This window comes from Pantherophis guttatus, chromosome 1 (assembly GCF_059756535.1).
Source record: "Pantherophis guttatus breed Tessera chromosome 1, ASM5975653v1, whole genome shotgun sequence".
NCBI lineage: Eukaryota > Metazoa > Chordata > Lepidosauria > Squamata > Colubridae > Pantherophis > Pantherophis guttatus.
The window spans coordinates 64,910,879-64,932,765 of NC_142063.1; positions in this window are offsets into that span (position 1 = coordinate 64,910,879).

Below are 21,887 nucleotides of genomic sequence, written 5' to 3' on the forward strand. Positions count from 1 at the left end.
GGGGATTATAAATGCTTCGTTGGGTGAGGGTGTCTTCCCCGCCACCCTGAAAGAGGCGGTGGTAAGGCCTCTCCTCAAGAAGCCTTCCCTGGACCCGGCAGTATTGGCTAACTATCGTCCAGTCTCCAACCTTTGCTTCGTTGCGAAGGTTGTTGAGAGTGTGGTTGCGCGACAGCTTCCCCAGTACCTGGATGAAGCGTCGTATCTAGATCCGTTCCAGTCGGGCTTCAGACCTGGGTACAGCACGGAAACGGCATTGGTCGCGTTGGTTGATGATCTCTGGAGGGCTCGGGACAGGGGTTGTTCCTCTGTCCTGGTCCTGTTAGACCTCTCAGCGGCTTTTGATACCATCGACCATGGTATCATGCTGCACCGGCTGGAAGGGTTGGGGGTGGGAGGCACCGTTTTACGGTGGTTCTCCTCCTTTCTCTCTGACCGGTCGCAGTCTGTGTTGACAGGGGGGCAGAGATCGACCCCGAGGCCCCTTATATGTGGGGTGCCGCAGGGATCGGTTCTCTCGCCCCTCCTGTTTAACATTTATGTAAAGCCGCTGGGTGAGATCATCCGTGGTTTCGGGGTGAAGTACCATCTGTACGCTGACGACACTCAGCTGTACATCTCCACCCCGGATCACCCCAACGATGCCCTTGAAGTGATGTCCCAGTGCCTGGAGGCCGTACGGATCTGGATGGGGAGAAACGGGCTCAGGCTCAACCCATCCAAGACCGAGTGGCTGTGGTTTCCGACGTCCCGATATAGTCAGCTGGTGCCATCGCTGGCTATTGGGGGCAAATCATTGGCCCCCACGGAAAGGGCTCGTAACTTGGGCGTCCTCCTGGATTCACGGCTGTCTTTAGAAGAGCACTTGACGGCCGTGACCGGGAGGATTTTGCATCAGGTTCGCCTGATTCACCAGTTACGTCCCTTTCTAGATCGGGACTCGTTACGCACAGTCACTCATGCCCTTGTCACCTCTCGTCTGGACTATTGTAATGCTCTCTACATGGGGCTCCCCTTGAGGTGCACCCGGAGGCTCCAACTGGCGCAGAGTGCCGCCGCGCGGGTGGTTATGGGAGCAACATGGAGCTCCCATGTAACACCTCTCCTGCGCGAGCTGCACTGGCTCCCGGTGGTCTTCCGGGTGCGCTTCAAGGTTCTGGTTACCACCTTTAAAGCACTCCATGGCTTAGGACCTGGTTATCTACGGGACCGCCTACTACCACCAACAGCCTCCCACCGACCAGTACGCTCCCACAGAGAAGGGCTCCTCCAGGTGCCGTCGGCCAAACAATGTCGGCTGTCGGCCCCTAGGGGGAGAGCCTTCTCTGTGGGGGCACCGACGATCTGGAATGAGCTCCCCCCAGAGATACGGAGGATCCCGGATCTGCGCACCTTCCGCCGCGAGTTGAAGACGCTTTTATTTCATCAAGCGGGCCTCGCCTAAATTTTCTCCCTTTTAAATGAAAATTTTAAATTTTTAATTGTATTTTAAAATTATGGGTATTTTAAATTATGGATATAAATTCAGCCAAATTTATTTAATTTATTTTATTTGATTTTAAATTTTGTATATTTATGTGTTTTATTTCATGGCTGTACACCACCCTGAGTCCTTCGGGAGTAGGGCGGTATAGAAATTCAATTAAATAAATAAATAAATAAATAAATAAAGTGGGCTGAGATATAACATTTTTCTTAAGATTGTCAGATTGCTTTATTGTTAAGCAAACAACTAGAGATGCAGATATAATTCCATTTTAAAACAGGCCGTTTTATGTCCGTTATATCTCGCCCTTCTTCTAATATGTTTATGAAAGTATATACTAAGTTCTTTCTACTCTACAAGTGTTTAATCTAACAATAACCTTGAGATAGAGTACATTGAGAGACATTGATTGGCAAGTTATAACTGGCGTTATGACTATCTCTTCCTTCCTCTAGCCACAATTATCTCACCCTATAGCATACTTATCACTATACTCTAATCTCTTCGCCTGTATATAAATTAAATGTATGCAGGTCAAAACATTTAAAAAGAGGTTCTGCATTTTGTCTCATCCCCAAAAGTATATACAGAGCATAGAGGTTCACTTTTTCAGAGGTCAGGTGAAAGCTACACTTTGCTTGGATGAAGTTACAGATGAACTTCCATGGCTTCTTTCTACATACTTAATATACATTAACTATTAGAGACACAATGATGATTAGATCAGTACAGATACTTTTCTATTGACTCTGTGTAGGATATCAATAATAAATTAAAAAGGCTGATTTACATACCGCCTTTCTTCATGTAATAATATGTATTATTATTAAAAAGCGGTAGGGAAACTTACAGCTTTTTAGACATTATCGGACTACAATTTTTAAAACTCCCTTCTATTCATTGTGCTGGCTAGGATTAATGGAAGATGGAATCCATGTACATCTAGAAGATCACAAATTCCATATGTCTGATATGCATACATGCATGCATGTGTGTGCTTGTGCGTGAGCACACACACACAGAGTCTAAAAGGAAATGGAAACTGTGTCATGAGGGCCAACTTCAGTGTAAAGTGTGTTGCAATAATCCAGTTTTAAGGTTGCCAGAATATGCATGCATCACAGTGTTTGAGAGCAGCCATAGGGATAAATCTAGGATCACTATAAAATCATATACTTGTTCCTTAAAGGAATTACAATCCTGTCCAGAACAAGCAGCCTCTGTAATTCATGAATCATGAGTATATTTCTGGTAATTTACTGATTTATAATTCAAATAATAAAATGATGGTTCATATGTATACAATCCTAGTAGTGTCAAAAACAATCAATACATCATAATCTAAATAATAGTATCTTGGTAGAACAGTGGCAATTTAATTTAATTTAATAAATGACACTATCAACTCTTCATTTCAAATATATAAATTCCCAGGTGTCTCCAAGATACATATTTAAGTGGAATTCCTAAGAGGAATTGAACTGAATCCCATAATCCACTAATTTTGGAGTGATCCCATCAAAATCAGAGGAACTACTTCTGTTATAACTGTTGGGAGGTCTGAAATTTAATTCCCCTTAGAATCCAAGTGCCAATCACCCAGCCTATAAAAAGTGCCATTTGATGCATAGATTCTACAGTACTTGACATATGCAGATCTCTTAAGTTAATGATAGAAATACTGATTAAAGGTGACTGCAGCATTTTTCAAGAGTGCCTTGGAGGTTAAATCCATAATAGTATAGGAATTAGCAAGATATATGAATACATATCATTTTTGTTCCATATATAAATATCCATCAACTTCAGTCATTCAATATTAAGCAGTAAAAACATTTCCCTTATAAACTTCTAATTTTCGTTGCTTCTAATACATTTGCTGAAGTATTTTGTTCTACACAAGTTTCAGTGTAAAAGCCCATGCGGTGCAATGATTAAGGTGCTGGGTTAAGACCAAGGCAACCCAGATGATTCCGGTCCTTCCTTAAAGCACAAAAACCAGCCGGGTAACCTTCATCATGTCACCACTTCTGAGCCCAAATCAGCATCATGCTCTATATCAGGGGTGTCAAACTTGTCATGGTGGCATCACGTGATGTATCACGACTTTTCCCCACTTCGTTAAACTGGGCGTGGGTGTGGCCAGCGTGTGACGCATCCAGCCCACGGGCCATGTGTTTGACAGACCTGCTCTATGTTAAGGTGGTTGAAGAATAAAATTCCTGCTGCAGTGGGCATTGACAGCATTACTGTAAGGATTGCAGTGCAAATGAAACAAACCCTACAATCCAGCAAGACAAGGAGCAACTGCAGGTGTCAGTGTATAATAATGCCATTAATTATGCACTGCAGATAGGAGTTTAGAAATGTCATGGTGAGGATGGAATGAGGCTGAATACTGGAAGCAGGTTCAATTGTCCTATTGCACAACCCTCTCCAGAAAAAAATAAAGAAAATGAGAGACTTGGATTTTTTTTTTCTGCTGGACTCCTGGGAAAATCTGAAAAAGAGTTTATTTCTGCCTCATCTGTAATGATTCACGTGTCTTTAATACGGTTCCAGTAGTTCTCCAGTTTATTGTGCCTACTGGTTCCCTTGTATTACAGGGACACTCCTGCTGCCACATACAATATAGTAATTCAATTCTTTTGGGAACTTTGGTTAAAAAAAAACACAACAGCGTATGTGAAGGTATGACTAATTTTTCTGGCAAGCATACACTTGACTCACGCAAAACAGGTCTCTTGCATTTTGCCCCACTGGTTCTATTTAATTTGTTGAAAGAGAAATTGTTTTCAAGCAGTATTTCAAAGCAGAAGAGAATTTTCAGAGAAATCTTTGTAGGTGGAGCATGTCTTTTTTTGCACAGTTATGAGATGTTAGGAATATTTTTGCAAGGAATATATGGGTTAGTGTGTGTGTGTGTGTAGGTACAAACCTGATAGTCGATTAACTAACTATAAAAAATATAAGAGAAAAACCACATCAACATCATGCAACAATAAATTAAGTTCAAAATACTACCAAGAGTATTTTTTAAAAAAATTCCAAAGCGTTCGAAGTAAAATTAGTAACAGAAAAAAGAACCCATATTCTTGATTAAAGAAACTTTTAAGAAGTTGCAAAGCCATTTTTGTCCCATTAGTAACAACACCTGGTTTAGCTGAGTGAGTCTCCTCTTCCAAAGCTTTGAAGTGCATCAATATTCAACCAGGCTGGATGGTGTATGTTTAATGTTGACTCTATATATGTTGTATACACTTTTTATTATTTATTTTTTAGTCTTGTCTGTGATTTTTGTCTTTCTTTTTTTTATTATCTTTCTGGTTGTTTATTTTATATGTAACATCTTATCTTTGAAATAAATACAATTTAAATATAAATACAATTTTTTTAAAAAAAATAAAGTTGATCAACCTAAAAAATGGTATGAAATGCATCACTTTACATTAAACTCATATGAAAGATGAGAATGGATTTCTCTCTCCTACTTTAGAAGTGTAAAAGTACAAAGATATCGTTGACCAAAATACCTGCAAGTTCTCTCCAGCCCTGGTTTAGAATAGGAGTTGAATCCCATTGGTTAATTATTGACTGTTTATGGCAGAGGTCTTCAAACTTGACAGCTTTAAGACTTGTGGACTTCAACTCCCAGAATTCTCCAGCCAGCTATGCTGGCTGGAGAATTATGCAAGTTGAAGTCCACAAGTCTTAAAGCTGCCAAGTTTGGGGACCCCTCGTTATGGGCTTTGGATTTTGGTTTACGGTCTCCTTTCTTCTCCTGATATATTTTGTTTTGTTTTAATGTCTATCTATAAAATGCCCAGAGTTGCCATGAATTGAGCACCTTTGAAATGGACACAATAAAGTATTAAATAAAGTACTGGGGATCAGAACTGAATTCCCCCCCCCACCCGCCCACCTAGGAATTTGCACATTCCTGAGACCGAATGGGAGTCCAATCCCTTCACTTTCCTAACCATGATAAGTTCAGGATACTTAGCAAAGACAGGCTACTTACCAATGCTATCCAATTACAGTCTTTATAAGTGGCTCTATAGAAGAAGCATTTTTAACAACTCAGAATATGGGTGAACTTGTCTGTATTTAGTATACTGACATTAAAGAGCCTTGAAGAATAAACTGCATCATTAAAATAATTTGAGAAGATTTAGATCTGCAACCCTTTATTGATATAAAAGTTCATCAGGTTTTTTTCCCTATAGCTTTTCCTCTGTGGATTTCAGTTCCAAGATCTGAAACTGTAAATTAAAGCACTTATTCAATCTGTCAGGCAGGCAGGGAAACATAGATATAGTAATCAGCCAGCCTAGAATCTGATGTCTATTGGGAATCCTGGAATAGATCTCAGCAGGCTGGGCACTGTGCACCCACCCATTCTACAATACCGTGATTACAGCAGGTAGGTGGTTCACATAAGTGTACATTTCAGATATGCAGGAGTCCAGAGTAATGTGTAGTATGATTTACTCAGATTTGTCAAGATGCTTACAATAATAGCATGACTGGTATATTGTGCCACTGGCTTGTCTTTCATGCTTTCTGATTCTGAGACCTTTACAGAAACACTATTTTGAAGAAAAGACTTGGAAATAATTAAATACAATCATATGGACTTTCTATATCACATGATTTGAGGCATCACCTGGTACCTTCTGGTAATACTGGAATGTAAATATGGTGATTCCCAATCAACAGACTAGTAATTAAGACAATTGCAATCCAATCTTTCTGAAGAGTAAGAGAAAGTTGGCCTAAATTAAGGATTATGTTAATTTATTAAATTAATACATTTTAAGCTTAAAATCAAGCTACAAGTTCTATGGTATGATGGAAGTCATGGCATGTTAAACTATAAAACACAATAATCTTTTTACCATACCTGTAGGATACGTACATCAGTCATAAAATGTTAAGTGACCCAATTAGTGGCAATCTGGTCTGTAGTGGTTAAGGTACCAGGCTAAATAACTGATAAATTCTAGGCCAACCACAGGAAAAAGGACAGCTGCTGACTTTAGGCTGGTCCTTTTCTTTCAACCCGGAGAAGGAGGAATTGGCAAGCCATTTCTGAAAATCTTGCCAAAAAACTGAACTTGCTGCTGTACTTACCAGGAATCGAGACTGGCTTGAAAGCACAAATTGCCTTTGCCTTTAAAAAGCATAACTCTTCATTAGGCTGACAATCGTATCTTCTCCAAAGAGATTACTGAGGTGTATAAAATATAATCTTTGTTCACGAACAAGTGTAAAGAACACTTTTCTCCATTACTAGATTTGTGGCTGTACCTTCACATTTCTTTCTAGAGATTTGTCAAAGAATGTTGCTTGCAGAAGAAGGGATATGCTCATGCTTTCTGTGTAAGTATGCTTGTTCCACCATGTATAGCCAAGATGTTCATTTTATAGTATATATGAGCCAAATTTAGTAACATGAAAAAAAGATCTGCTGGATCAGATCAAAGCCCATCTTAGTCCAGCATTTTGTTTCACACAGTCATTAGCCAGATGCTTACCAATAGGAGGGGGTGACATATATGGTATATCCCATTGTTGTTCCGCTGCAATTTCCACTGGTATTTTAAAACATACTGCATCCAACCCAGAGGTAATTTTGAGCCTCTAGCCAAAACCCTTGATAGACTTGTCCTCCATCAATTTATCCAATCTCCTTTTAAAGATATCCATATTAATAAAATGTGGTTCAAGGCATCATGTCATGTGGTATAGTTAATTATGCACTATGAATAATTATGCATAGAATTCTAGTTTTCTGCCCATTTTAAACCTCTTTCCAATCAGTGGCTCAAGACAAAAATGGAATTAGGAGACCAATAGAACAGTCAGGAAATTAACAGAAAGTAACAGTTTAGTGGGATTTCAGTATCCACAATGTCCCATTTTAAAGACCTATATATTTAGAATATGGTGCCATGAATTTTATCACATGGTAGGCAATTGGTAATATTTTTTCTAGTCATGAATCTTCTGAGCCCCTTATTAGTAATTTATTTAATTTTTAATTTAATTTTAATTTAATTTTAAAATATTATTAAAGAGGTGAAAGAATGCTGATGGTCTTCAATTTTCAACTTGCCCAAGACCTTGAAAGCTAATTCTTCTGGATAAAAGTTATAAAAGTTTTCAGCATGCATTCTTTAGAAAAAAATCACTTTCCCTTATAGATGAATAGGAATTACGTTTTCTTCAAACGTTTATTCACTTATCTTAATGTTATGATTTTTATTTGCATTGCATACATAATATGGATATCACAACCAGTTTTATTATTAATTTCATATCTGGCAATAAAAATATGAGAACAAAAGAATGTAACTTTTGCAAAACAGAAATTGAATATTATTATAAAAATTAACAGAAATATAAATAATAAACAAGAGCAGAACAAACTCTCAATAACAGAGAAAGCTGGCTATTAATTGAATATCTATGCCTGTACTTCTAATAAAGTGTTAAAATAATGAACTTGACAGATTCCCATTCTTAAGTTTTAGAACATAGCCTGTACAGAGATATAAGTTCTTTTATCAGCTGAAACATATGACTGGGATATATGAGTGGGATCTAAACTTAGACCTTTAGTGGGCTCCACAGCGGGAGTCAAAACATCAGGTTGGCCACAACTGTATGATCAAAGCTCATCTTTGTACATGCATGTGAGGACACATGGCAAAGATGGTGGTGCTTTACTCATATAGTTGCTATTGGGATCTTTTTGTACCCACTTCCCCTGTGCATGTCCCTACATTTTTTGTGAAGTGAGAAGGGAATAAGATATATAACAGCTGCCCTTCTCACTTTCATGTTGAGTATTTTTTGTGGAGTCCATATTTATGTACTTAAAATGTTCGCAGGATTGTTTTCCTTAAGGACACTAGGGCTAATAATTAAAATATTTAATAATTGAACACTATAAAATGATAACATCACAAAATAAAAGCCAGAGGAGTGATAAAACACAAACAACAAATAGAGCAAAAGAGTATACATAAATACATAGACAAATATACACATATACATAAAACCTGGTAAAGTTATGTGCCTTTGTTATTTTATTTATATTTATTTTGCATTAAATTATTTATATTCAGTTTGCGTTAAATGAGAAGATAATATTGTTATTTAAAATGTAGAAGCAAGGGAATAAGTATTCAAGAGAGTTTACAGATTCATTAACTTGAGGAAAGCATATAGATGATGTATACAGCTATGCTGAAATATTGTTAGCAACATCATCTCCAAGATGAAAACCTATATCAGCATTATAATATTTTATTATTATTAGATGTCATCTTCATTCAAATAAATGTACTTTTTCCATGGACTTAGCATGCTTTTTCTTCCCACATTTTATTTCTGGGCAAACCTTTCTGGGTATTTTCATCTAACTTCTTTTCTTTCATCTCTACTGCCAAGGAAAATTAGTAGCTGGCCAGAACCTACCTGTGATTCCTCCCAGTGGTGTTTAATGGATAGCAAAGGGCCGTAGCATGAAATGGCTCTTGCTTCAGAATTGAAGCTGACAAAGAATCAAAGCTCCATTATGCCCACATATACTATATGCAGACATTATACAAACAGTGGGTGTCTGGGTGAAAAAGTCTGTTGGTGCCCGTGCTTCGAATGAATCAGAAACTGTGAGATGGCATAGGTCTAAGTACAATTCCTGTAAATAGATGCTGATGTAGTTGCTTTCCATGGCATAAATACTATTTCTTGAGAATATCGACAACTGAATTTCTCCATGGACACATTATGCCTCTCCAGTGATTGCTAAGTGTTTACAGCCACAATAATGCTCTTGTTTATGGTCTGTGGTTTCTCAATCCTTCTCTGTAATTTCCATACTGAAGGCCAACTCTCAGGTCTGCATATATTTACATGTTTTACTTGTAAGCTTTTAAGCATCAAATTATATAAAATAGAGGTGAGACCTCTGCCAGTTGAGTCTTTCCTTTCTTGTTTCCGGTGTGCTGCGATTTGGCAAGATAAATAAATAAATAAGGATGCAAATCGGTACAAAATAAATGATAGCTCATATTCCACAGGTTTGTATTTTGTTGACCCGATGCCACTTTTAGCTCTATCACTGTATGAAGGGTGTCCATGTTTTGGTCCCCTTGCCAAAGGAATGATAAGTGGATGCCCTCTAAGCTCATTGAGCTGTCAAAGACACAGTGCTCACTGTGGTGCCATGCTTTGGATACAGCAACCCCACATCAAATGTTTTGCAAAATGGTTATGAGCTTTATTTGAGCAGGATTGTACTCTTACAATTACATCCACTGAATGTAATTTATAAAACCGTTATGTAACTGGTTCCTTATCAGAATACCAATTACAAGGGGGGGGGGAATAGTCTGTTCAATCAATCAGGATGAAAGTAAAATGAAAGAAAAGAAGTAAGGCCACTCTAACCAAGACTATAACTTATGTCCAAGGGCTAAGCTTCATGCTGCCAAACTGAACCAGAAACTGAAAGTTATTTTGTTTTGTTTTACCTTATACGTGTTTCATATTGTTTCCCCCACCCCAAATTGCTATAGGAAGAAAAGAATATGGGTTTAGGCTGGATGCTGCCACTGTAATTTTTCTATATTTCATTTTTTTGTATATCAAAACCTTGAAGAAATCCTTGGCAGTTTATACTGAAACACGCAAAATAAAATCAGCAAAAACCAATTTAAAATTAATCAAATTATCCTCCCTCTGTGAAGAGACTATAAAACTCTTGAAACAGAGTTTTAAAAGGATTCCTAAACAAAAGCAGGGAAAACACTATAGATTTCTTGGAGGAGGAGGTTCAAATGGTTGAGGGCTTCAGGTTGCACATCCCTGTTTTAAAGAATGGATGAATATTAATGTATAAGTGGAAGCTTTTATTTTGCCATTCATTTGTTTTGTAGTTATTTTATACCTGTTTGCATTACAATTTTATCTTACAAACCTCAGGTTCTGTTCTAAAGGACCGTATTTTTCAGAGTATAAAATGCTCTGGAGTATAAGATGCACATTAGTTTTTGGGGAGGAAAACAAGGGGAAAAAAATCTGCCTCTGCCTACCAGCATCCATCGGTATTCATCTGGCTAGTGTCCTTTCAGCAAACAGCAAACAGCCTGGTCAGCTTCAGGACGTTATCGCAGTGTGATTCAGCATGAGCAGCTGATTGGTGCTTGGACCACCAATCAGCTGTTCCAGGCTGCAGGAATTACCACAGCCTATCGCTGCCTCCCCTCATCGCGTTTTTGGACTCCACTCATCACAGTTTTGGCCTCTGCACATCGCATTTTCGGCCTCCGCATGCTCCATTTTAGACCTGTTCCTGGCTGCTGGGATTGCCAAAGGTGGCAATCATCATTGCTGATGATCGCCGCCTCTGCACGTCATGTTTTTGGTCTCCGCGTGTTGCGTTTTCAGCCTCTGCACACCCCATTTTTGGCCTCCTAGCATTGCATTTTTGGCCGGTTCCAGGGAGCGGGGATTGGCAGCAGCAGTAATTCCTACCGCCTGGAACTGGTCAAAAACGCTTTGTGTGGAGGCCGAAAATGGGGCATGTGGAGGCCGAAAATGTGATGTGCGGAGGCGGTGATCAGTGGCCATATGCTGTGGTGATCCCTTCAGCCTGGAATGGGTCTAAAATGAAGTGTGCAAAGGCCAAAAACATTACGCGCAGAGGCCAAAAATGGCTGAAGGGTGGGGACTGGCAGGTGGGCGGAGCTTCAGCAACATTCACTGTATAAGATGCACAGACATTTCCACCCACTTTTAAGGGGAGAAAAAGTGTATACTCTGAAAAATATGGTAATACACAAGTAAATATAATAAAAAAGTAGAAGCTGAAAGAAAAATCTCTGCAAAAATATCAAAAATGCTTTAGTTACTGACACTGCCTGAAGAAATAACAGTGATCTTTCCCCAAAAAACACCTATAAATAATGGGATCTTCCTTTGGCATTGATAAAAGCCTGAACTGTTGATGCTCAATTGATTCTCCTTCACTAAAATGAAGTGTTTCAACTGAGATAGCCTTGGGCCTTGTTTCCATGGATGGTAGAGATGGACAAGACTCTCCAGGGGTAATAACCATTTGAATAGATATATTGGGAGAAAGTGATCCTTCATATGGTTTGGCTTGCAGCAGCCAACTCATCCCGGCTGACTTACTGTGGCCAAGTCACCATGCGAAAACTTGCAACAGGACAATTCAAAATGGGATAACTTAAGAAAGAGACTAGTGAAGGGCAGTGGGCCTTACAACTTTCCCAAGTTGAAATCCTCGAGGCTGCAGTAAGCTGCAATTCTACTTGTCTCTCTCTTGAGTTATGCTGTGTTGAATTGTCCCATGTTAAGTTTGCCATGCCAAGTTGTCCTGTGATGAGATGGGCGTGGTGAGTGGATGGGGGCAAGTTGTCCCATTCCACCTTCATATTGCTTTGTCCTAAGGAATGAAGGCAACAAACTAAGCTTCAAACAGGATGGAAAGCTAGTGCATGATCATACTATCCAATTCCTCATAGCAATCTGGCCTCCCTGTTTTTGAAAGGGCAACTTTATATATAATTTATAACAATCTAATCAGGAGCTATTGTGATTTCTATACCACAGCTATCATGCAAGGTGATGGTGATGGGCAATATATCAACTTCATTTTGGTTTTAAACAACAGCACTTCAGGACAAAGAGCTGGTTGGAACCACTAAAACCATCATGCATTCAGGAGCACCAAAATTTTCTGTTTATTTAGATGGAAAGAAAATTGAACTATACGCAGTTTAGCAAATGAACCACCCATTAACGGCATCTTCATTTTGAATATTCAGACTACTACTGTACTTGCTCAACTATTAATTTAAGATATGTACTAGTTATTTTTAGGCAAACATAATCCTACTGCTGCATTAAATGAGAAGATCTAGAAATAATTCTGAACACCAGATCAGACTCAAAAGAATAGTACAACTTTGGGACATAACTAAGAAACAGACCTATCCTATAACCACTTTCACTGTTTGTTCTATTCATATGACTAACAGATCTGGCTATCATTCATAAGGTCTTGACATTCCAACTTTTTTAATAGTTTCATGCGGAATCTTAATTGCATGGAAAATCAGACAGAATCTTATAGAACATCTTCATAACTGATAATGAGAATCATCTTATGGTTATCAGGTATCGAAAGAGGACCGCAATGGCCTCCACCATTCAACAGCTGACATCTTTGGAGGATCAGAGGATGAAGCTTTTCTGTGTTGATGGTTTTCTTACTCCCGTTGGCCTCTTTTCAATTTATTTAGTGTTAGAGCAAACATAGTTCAGGCAGAGTGTATAGGAAGCAGAATGATTTCCTTGACTTTTGTTTCTCAGTTCCCCAACTATGCAGCAACAAAATGAATCTCTGCCTTAAATTACCTTGCAAAAATGAATGATTGTTTGATATAACCAGGATTTAGCACAGAAGGCTGTGGAGTCTTTCCATTTGTATACTCAGGACAGGATTTCTGAGCTCTGTACTTTTCAGAGTTTTAAATGAAAATCTTTTTACTTATACATCTGGCTCTGTCAAATGTATTTCAGTTTTCCAGTAAAAGCAGCAACAACAAACATAATAAAATTAACATTAAATAAATCTGAAATCCGTACACTTTTCTGTTGCAGCCATTAGGTGACATTGTAACTGCCTCTTTTTGTCTGATTCAAAAAGGGAAATACAAAACAGGTTTGGTTTAAAAATGTATTGTTAGTGGGCACTGAGTGGATGAATATGTATGAGGAATACTGAAAGCAGGAGATTTGGCTCTCTCCAAGGACCTGGCACTTTTCCTGGAAAATTCAGGCATAGAAATGGTTAATGCAAGATTTCTCTCGCTTTCATTTCTGCTCACTTTAGGATCTAGCAAAGGGCAGTCATATCTGATTGATATGCCATCATCAAAAAGCATCAGAAGAATAAAATTCATAGGCTGTGTCTGGGTGTACATTTGTGTGTGTGTGTGTGTGTGTGTGTGTGTGTGTGTGTGTGTGTGTGGTGTGTGTGTATTTTTTCTCTGATTCTCTCAACTTGTGGTCAGCCATGCAGATTACAAACCAAAGAAATCACTTTTGCCAACTGAACTGTTATGTGTGCCTCGATTCTAATGACAGAATAATGAAACTCAAATGATGTTGCTTTAAGGGAGATTTTTATAATGGCAGGACTGTTTTTTTAAGTGTGTTATGTGTTCAAAAAGCTATAGGAAAATAGTTTTTTTAAAAAAAAAAATCTTTCCAAGTCTTTCTGGAAAGAAAATCTACCTTAAGAAATTTCTTTAACAAAGAGAACATTATTCCAGACTCTAACATTTCTGTCTGCCTATTATCATTAGTCATAAGCTAAGCCCTGCACTAAATGTCTACTGAGCACAGATAATGTTCATTTTGTCTGGAAGACAGGTTGCCGCCTGTCAAGGAGAGATGGAATAAATGACAGGTTTGGACTCTCTGCCTTGCAGGCATATTAGGCTAAGAAATCGCCAACATGATGAAAAATTATTTTGTCAAAAATTTGTAGGTCACCCATCATTGTCTAATGTATCTCATGATTAATTGCTAGCATAGATCAGCATTATGTCTTCCCAGTGAATCGCTTAATTGTTGCCTGCTTCATGCTCTTAATGTAATGATGAGGCATCTGGCCCTTTCACATGTGCTTTCAAATGCCAGCGTTGCATCCAGGTTACAGGAATGGGGATGTTAAAGTTAAAGGACTCGTTGAAATGAGAACTTCCAGAAACCCTTTCTTCTCCTTTTGTTTCTTTTTCTCCCTCTTCGTCTTTATGGCGAGGCACACGGTAGGCTGCATGGTAGTGTTAATGTATGTAGATTTTATTTCTGATGAGTGATTATTTGACTGCTCATTTTACGAAGATTTATGGTGTGCTTTCTATCTCCTGACTGCAGCGCTACTCTTATCTTTAATAAAAGAGATGAGGACATTAATCAGCCTTTGTCAGGAGTCCTGACTAAGACATTAAATGTACTGTATAGGATAGGTAAACACGCTCCAGATCCTTCTCTACTTCAGTAGATCAGGCAAAAAAACACTCATTATATTTATCATAATTTCACATCTGCTGTTTTTGAAGCAATGTACCATGAGGCTATAAACTGTATTACAACTATGCATAAATTCAACTGATTTGTGACTGGAGCAACTAATTCCTAAAGTACATTTTAGAAAAACAAGCAGTGAGCCCTGAAATTGCAATTCCATAAAGGCACTAAATTACTGACTGAGGATTCAAGAATTTGCTTGATGTGATTTTGCAGTGACCATTTTATAAAAAGTGACAGTGTGCCTGTGATTGAGTCAATAAAATAAGGATGAATGAGCCATACACTCAAACAAGATTAAAGAGGAAGACAATGACAGAGGACAGATGCATGGGATATAAATAGAAGAAAGTATAACGTTTTCTCCCCCCAAAATAGCATTAGGATGTGACTATTAATAATGGGAAAATTAATTTGCACTGATCATTTTAATGCTGGTAGTAGTAAATGTGTGTCAGGAATCCAACATGAGCACCTTAGTTTTAGTTTAGGACAGGTAGAATGATAAGGGATAAGAATGCATATAATTGATGAGAAGAAGACTGAAGTAACCCTTTTAAAATATGACATACTGAGTTAAGCTGTCTGAAGCTTTGAAAATTGGGATTAACACAGGCAATTGCCTTACTTTGCAAGTGGATTAAATGGGAGGGGGAAAACAATCAAATGACTTGTAAGAAATATATAATATTGCACTTCTCCTGAAAAAAAAGCAGATGCAGACTTGCAGAGCAGAAATTGGATTTTCTGTTTCGCTATCAATGTTATGACGTCTATTCTGATCTTAAACACACTTTGCTTAGATGTGTGGATTTGCTTCTAAAGAGTGGTTCGGCTTTAAACATTTGAAACTGGAAGTAAATCTCACAATTTTTATTATGATGAGAATAATATTAATACATGTGAAATGGTACAAAATAAAATACAGAAGGAAATAAGAAAATATCCCATACCCAATCTGGGATATTAATGATAGGGAAAGTACCAATCAATTACTGATAATAAAAGAGAGAGAGAAGGGATGACTTGGAGAAACAATGGAAAATTATATGGTTAGTGCAATTAGTGATTGTAATTATGGCTATATACCTGTGCATTAGCTCCATCCCAATGTTTATGTGACTCTCAATGACTCGGGGGGCTGTCTTTGAGTTTCCCCCTGTAACCCTGTGCAGACCATAGAATTCTGCAATGGTCACCTTTTCTATCAATGTTGGCACCATGTATCATTCAAAATCTAATTCTGGAATTCAATTCTCTAGTAACATTATCCATTTATTTTACAGGAAGAGGAACATGTCTCTTCCTCTTGCTCCAAGACATATGAGCTATTTTTTGTCAAAATATCTGAAGTGTTTCACCAGAGAGACACATGCAAAACAGATAAAATAAAAGGCCACAAACTCCATAAGATCAACCAAAAGGACTATTAATATAAAACAAAGTGGAATTATATGAATACAGAAAGATTTGCAATCAGTAACTCAGATAAATTACACAGTGAATGAAGTATTGCAACCAAATTAATAATAGCTTTTGGATCACTTACAAGTTCAATGCTTTGGGTCCAAAATAGGTAACACAGAGACCACTTAGCAAAAAACCAATATGTACAGAGATAAAGACATGTCCCTACCTCATTTTTTATTTCATAGAATTTCATAGTTAGTAGCGTATACTCTTATGTAAATTGTGACTATGCTGGGTTATTAATGACTTTATCTTAATCCAATCCCCCCTCCATAATTTCCATGATGCTATTTGTATTCTTCACTGCCACTATATAGTTAATATTGTCATTGTCATTAAGCTACCCCCTGTAACCAAAAGATTTTCTTCCTGGTTAGTCATGGTCTTATATAAAACCACAGAACCAATATGATGCAGTGTGTGTTTTTGTATTCATATTTATATTCCAACATTTATACTTTAACCTCATTTATATTTTTAGTTAATTTGCAAAGTTTTCAATTTACTACATTTTTCATTGCCCTGAATAATACCATTTTCAACTAGATGGCTATAATGTGTAAATCTAAAATGTCTACATCTAAAAGCCCTAGATTTTTTTGCCACCCTTAAAGAGTTACTATTATTTGAGTCAGAATTTCATTGTGTCGGAAGAACCATCGCTTGAATTCTATTCATTATACTAGTGGAAAGATGGGGGCAGGAAAGCTCACCAGTTTAGTTCATTTCATCTTATCCTCATTGCTATCTCTAGTTTTTTCTCTTAAATGGAGAGACCAAATCTAGGAGATTAGACTTTCCCCTAAAATCTTGTTTATTCTACTTTATCTAGAGCAACCAAGTGTACCCTATTTCACACATTCTTCTCATTTCTATTTTAAATCTATCCATTTTGTTCCAGTGATTCATATGCACTTACTTTCTGATCTCTAGGAAAATCATTTTGGTTGTACTTTCTTTCAGTCTGTAAGGCAACTTCTATTTTACTAAGTATTCATCTCACTATATCAGTACATGAGGTTTATTAGAACCTTTATAACAGTGCATAAGCAGTACATCATTTTCTTTGTGATCTGGGTTGCTACGGGCATTTCAAATATCTGCAACTTTAAAATGGCTACTTTGAGTTATATTTATTTTATACTTTAGAAGGAATTATTTATCACTAATAGAACGACAACTGGCTGAGTACATACCATTACCCCTTTCAAAATTATGCCTTATGAGATGCACCGTAAAACTCCATTCATACTTTATAACACTTCAAATCTGGCCTTGCTTCAGTTTTTCATACGTTATCTAATGAATGTACACCCTTGAATTCTTCTATTTTGTCAGGATTAAGTCTCAATTTATTAATGTCGTTCAGTTCATAAATTCAGTTGCTGCTGCTTTCACATTTGTTGCGAAGGAAAATAGTTGGGCTGTGCATCAGTTTTGGCAGAGTCCCAAATCCTGAGCCTTCGCTTCTTTGAGTAGATTCTGTAGCTTTATGAAGCAAAGCCAGAACAGACTAAGTTACCTACATTAATTCAAGTCTGTTATAAGATTTAGAACCTCTAGGTACTGTCAGTAAAATAAACAAATGAACAAATTAATACATGTTAAATAAATTTTAAAAACTACTTTCTATCTATCCACAATGGGGAAAAGGAAGTTGACTGACTGATGGGTCTACTTTTAAATCCCCCAAAATGGTTTATCAAGAGTTATTCAATCTCAGTTGAATGCAAAGGGATGCTAAGAATTTGCCTGTAAATGTCAAATCATATATATTAAAATTAAAGGAGCTTAGTCTTCAAATAACTACACTTCCTAACTACATCCTTGGCGAATTAGAAGATTTCCACAACGTGTGCCATTTTCATGCCTATGTTGTCCATCAAAAAATAATGAAGATTAAGGAATGTTTTCTTAACATTCCCAAGGCTGTCAAACCTCCCCTTGCAGAGAGCTTTCTGTATATATCACCCTGAAATTTGTCACATACTACTGAAGGGACAGCTAACTGGCAAAAGCTTTGAAATTCTATCTAAAGAATAAAAGAAGGCATATACCACAACAAATTAAATCTTCAAAATTCCTGGATCTACTTTTCCTTAAATTGGGCGACCTTTATTCCCTGAGAAGCATTAGCATGGTTTCTAATGCATATTCCTTTCTGTTAAAAAAAATTATAGCATGGTATCTGATTTTTAGGGCTTCCCAGGCTCAACAAAGAGAGACAAGAAGCAGTTTCTTAAATTTGACACTGAGTTTGGTCCAAGTCAAAGCAAAGCAAGCAACCTCTGGTTCAGAATGAGTCACAATCAGCTATTCTTTGAAGTGCCAAACCAAATATTGTGTTTCATGTGTTTCCCTGGAAAATAGAGTTGAGACCTAGGCTTTCTCATACTTCAAAACTCTGAGCACTTTCCTTCTGTAGGTACAGACAGAAATTCAAAAGAAAACCAGAGAAGTTGAAAAGTGTATGGTAAACCTCAGGTTAACTCTGTGAGGTATGCACACTTATCCATGCACTTATGTAGAAAAATATACATTAATGGAGTGCCAACAAGAATTTGGCAGTAGAGTTCACTGAGAGAGTTTCAGAGGATTCCTATTTTTTTTTAAAAAAAAAATATTTTAAGTAGACATGAGGTATTCGGCTGACTTGAAAACAAAGAGAAGAAGACCCAAGTGAAGATGAATGGGCAACACTTTGTACTCATGACCTGGAATGCTTGTGGTTTATTTGTGGTAAAAAGAACTTGGTTATTTTGTAGTCAGCATGTCTCTATTAATCTATGAGGAAAACATACAAAGATCCAAGTAGTGAATGACCACATTTCAGTTCATAAGAAAGGACAAAGATTTAATTCACCAAAGGATGCATTGCAACAAGAGATGGCAGAGAAGGAGAATAAAATGAAGAAGTAAAGGATTGAGGCTGGTGCAGAGAGGAACTACCAGAAACAAACAATCAAGAAGTTATTCTGCCCTGTTTGAATTCTGAAATGACTTTAAGACCCTTGACAGAAGAGGGAGAAGAAGGAAGAAGTGCTGTGCAGGAAAAAGGGTGGATCTCTGAACAACACGAGATATACAGCTGCACCCCATAAGATGACAAAATGTTATGGTTGTTGTTCACTAGTTACTATGACAAACAGAAACCAATCTGGGCATTCAGACCAAATGCTTCATAAAGTGTGCCAATTGGAAGAAACAAGAATTAGGGTTATGAAGAATAGAGACAAGTCTTATCAAGCCCATTGGCAATTATATCCTCTTATTAATCCATGTGGAGACAAAGAATACTGCCAAGAGGAGTCACGACTATGAAAATCTAGAAAGGAAGTTTGATAATGCTTTTACCCAATCTTTAATTCCCTGGAGAAAGAAAAGAGAGGAAGGATATTACAAATGAATGGGTTTATAAACAAATGAATAAATAACTAGAAATGTTGATATAATGGGCCTTATTTTAATGAAAAATTGTACTGGACATTGAAAGAATCCATTTCTGGTCAGAAATCCAATTAAATGAACTTTACAGTGCTATACAGAATATCTGGATTAAAATAGGTGGAGGAAAAAATAAAAATAATACTATTTTTTTTTGTCCACCTTTGGCTAGTCAATGAAAGAGAACATATAAATTATGCATTCCATATTAAAACTGAAGATAGGCAGAAGTGGAATGGAATGATCTGTAAGATTAGACTTGGGGAAAGATTTACTTTCAGCCATAGAAGCTCACTATATCACAGCCCAACCTTACAGCATTGTTATGAAGGAAAAATGAAGGAGAGAGTGCTATATTTGACTAACTATAAATCTTCTGAATCAAATAGTTAAATAGGCAACTCTAATGAAAGTTGGAAGATGCTCTGCTAAGTATGGCCATTCCAGGAAATTACCAATTTACCTCGCTGACCACTTTCTTCTAGAGGAAGGCACATCATTGACCTGATTCTAAACAAGAAAAATACAATGAAAGAAGTAGATGTGGCATGAAAACTGAGTAAATATGGACATATAATGCCAAATGAACTTCAAGAAAGCAGATTTTAATAAATCTATAAATAAAAAGAAGATTCCAGGGCAGCAGGTGGCAATATTTATATTATATGCACTTCTTCCTGACCTATATACTTCGTGAGCCAGAAAGAGGGCTTTGAAAATATCTACAGACTCCTCACATTCTGGACATAAACTATTTCAACTTCTTCCTTCAAGATGCTGTAGTGTAGAGCATTGCACGCCAAAACCATCAGACACAGACAGTTTTTTTCCCCTTGTTATTACTCTGCTAAACAACAAATTCCCATAACAGAAACACAAAGTCATGTTTGTCAAACATGGCAACCATTGTAATCCGGTGGGATTGTGGAGGTGTGTTTTTTCTGTAGCTGAAGGCCACAAAGAATTGGTTTTTAGCCCAAGCACTGAAGTAGAACGGGCTGAGTCTTAACAGTATGAATGATCTGGGACCTGGTGGGAAGGTATGATCTGTTTTTCTTGGCTGTTGTAGACCATCTAAGATCATTGTGTGAGATAGGCAGACATGCAAGTTCTTTAGATAGAAATTAAATCCTTAATAAGCAGCAAGATAATAGATCATGACCAAAGCTTTTGGTGATTTTTTAAAAAAATGTTATGAATGCTGTTTCCGCTGTGCTTTGCTTATGTCAATGGATAGCCACAGTGTGTGCCATCCTGCTTTTCCTGCCTTTGTTAACTAACTTAGAGTACTGCCAATGTCATAACCCTGACAGCTGAATTCTGCCTAGAAAAGGCAGGTCTGGCACTGCACCAATTTGCTTTTGAGTTGAAGCGAAACACTTTTCACACTGGTTGTACATTTTGTTGGACAACTCAGAAACTGTTATACTACTGCTTCCATTCTAACTGTGTCTTAAAAGAGATGCAAATTAAACATTTAAAAATATTTAATATTTCAGAGTTTGTGCAACTCTGGAAAATGGACAGATTTAATACCAGCCCCATTGCTTTCATTCCATAAATGAAAGCCAAAATGAAGTGATTTTTGATGCTTCTGATTAAAGAAGTATCTTGAACGTTGTGATTGAGTAGTTGAATTTGATTGAGTCGTTTGAATCAGTTCCATTTGCTTTTACATGTTGACCCCCATATTTGAATTGAATTATATCTCCTTCAAATATCCCATCTCCAATTCTAAATGGACTGAGACCAAGGTACATAGGACTACAGGAAATGTAATATAACTTATTTTCAGCAAAGTATTTGCCACATACCCCATGACAGGTTCTTTAGCAAATTAGTTAAGTGTGGGCTGGCTGGAGTTACTAAGAAATAGATACATAGCTGCTTTGAAAATCATACTCAGAGAGCGGTCATCAATGGTTCTGCATCAGACTGAAGGAGATATTGAATCTATGACCTAAGAATCAGTTAGGTAGAGAAAATTTTCAAATAACATTGAATTAGGCATGATCAATAATATGTAACCTAAAAATTATCTCTATTGATAGATGAGAGAAATAGGCTGAAAGTAACAGAATGAAATTTAAGAGAGAGAAATGCAAACTTTGCCATTTAAGTAATAGAATAGAATTTCAGAACAGGGGACTTCTGGCTTGGCAGTAATAAAAATCTTGTAGTAGTAATAAATTATAAACTGAATATGAGTAATCACTGGGAAATGTTGCAGAAAAGGAAAATAGAGTTTTAGACTCTTATCAACAGAATAATAGTTTTTAGCTTATGAGAAGGAATGCATCCATTTTATTCTACATTGACTAGACTCCACCTTGTGTACTGAATCCAATTCTGG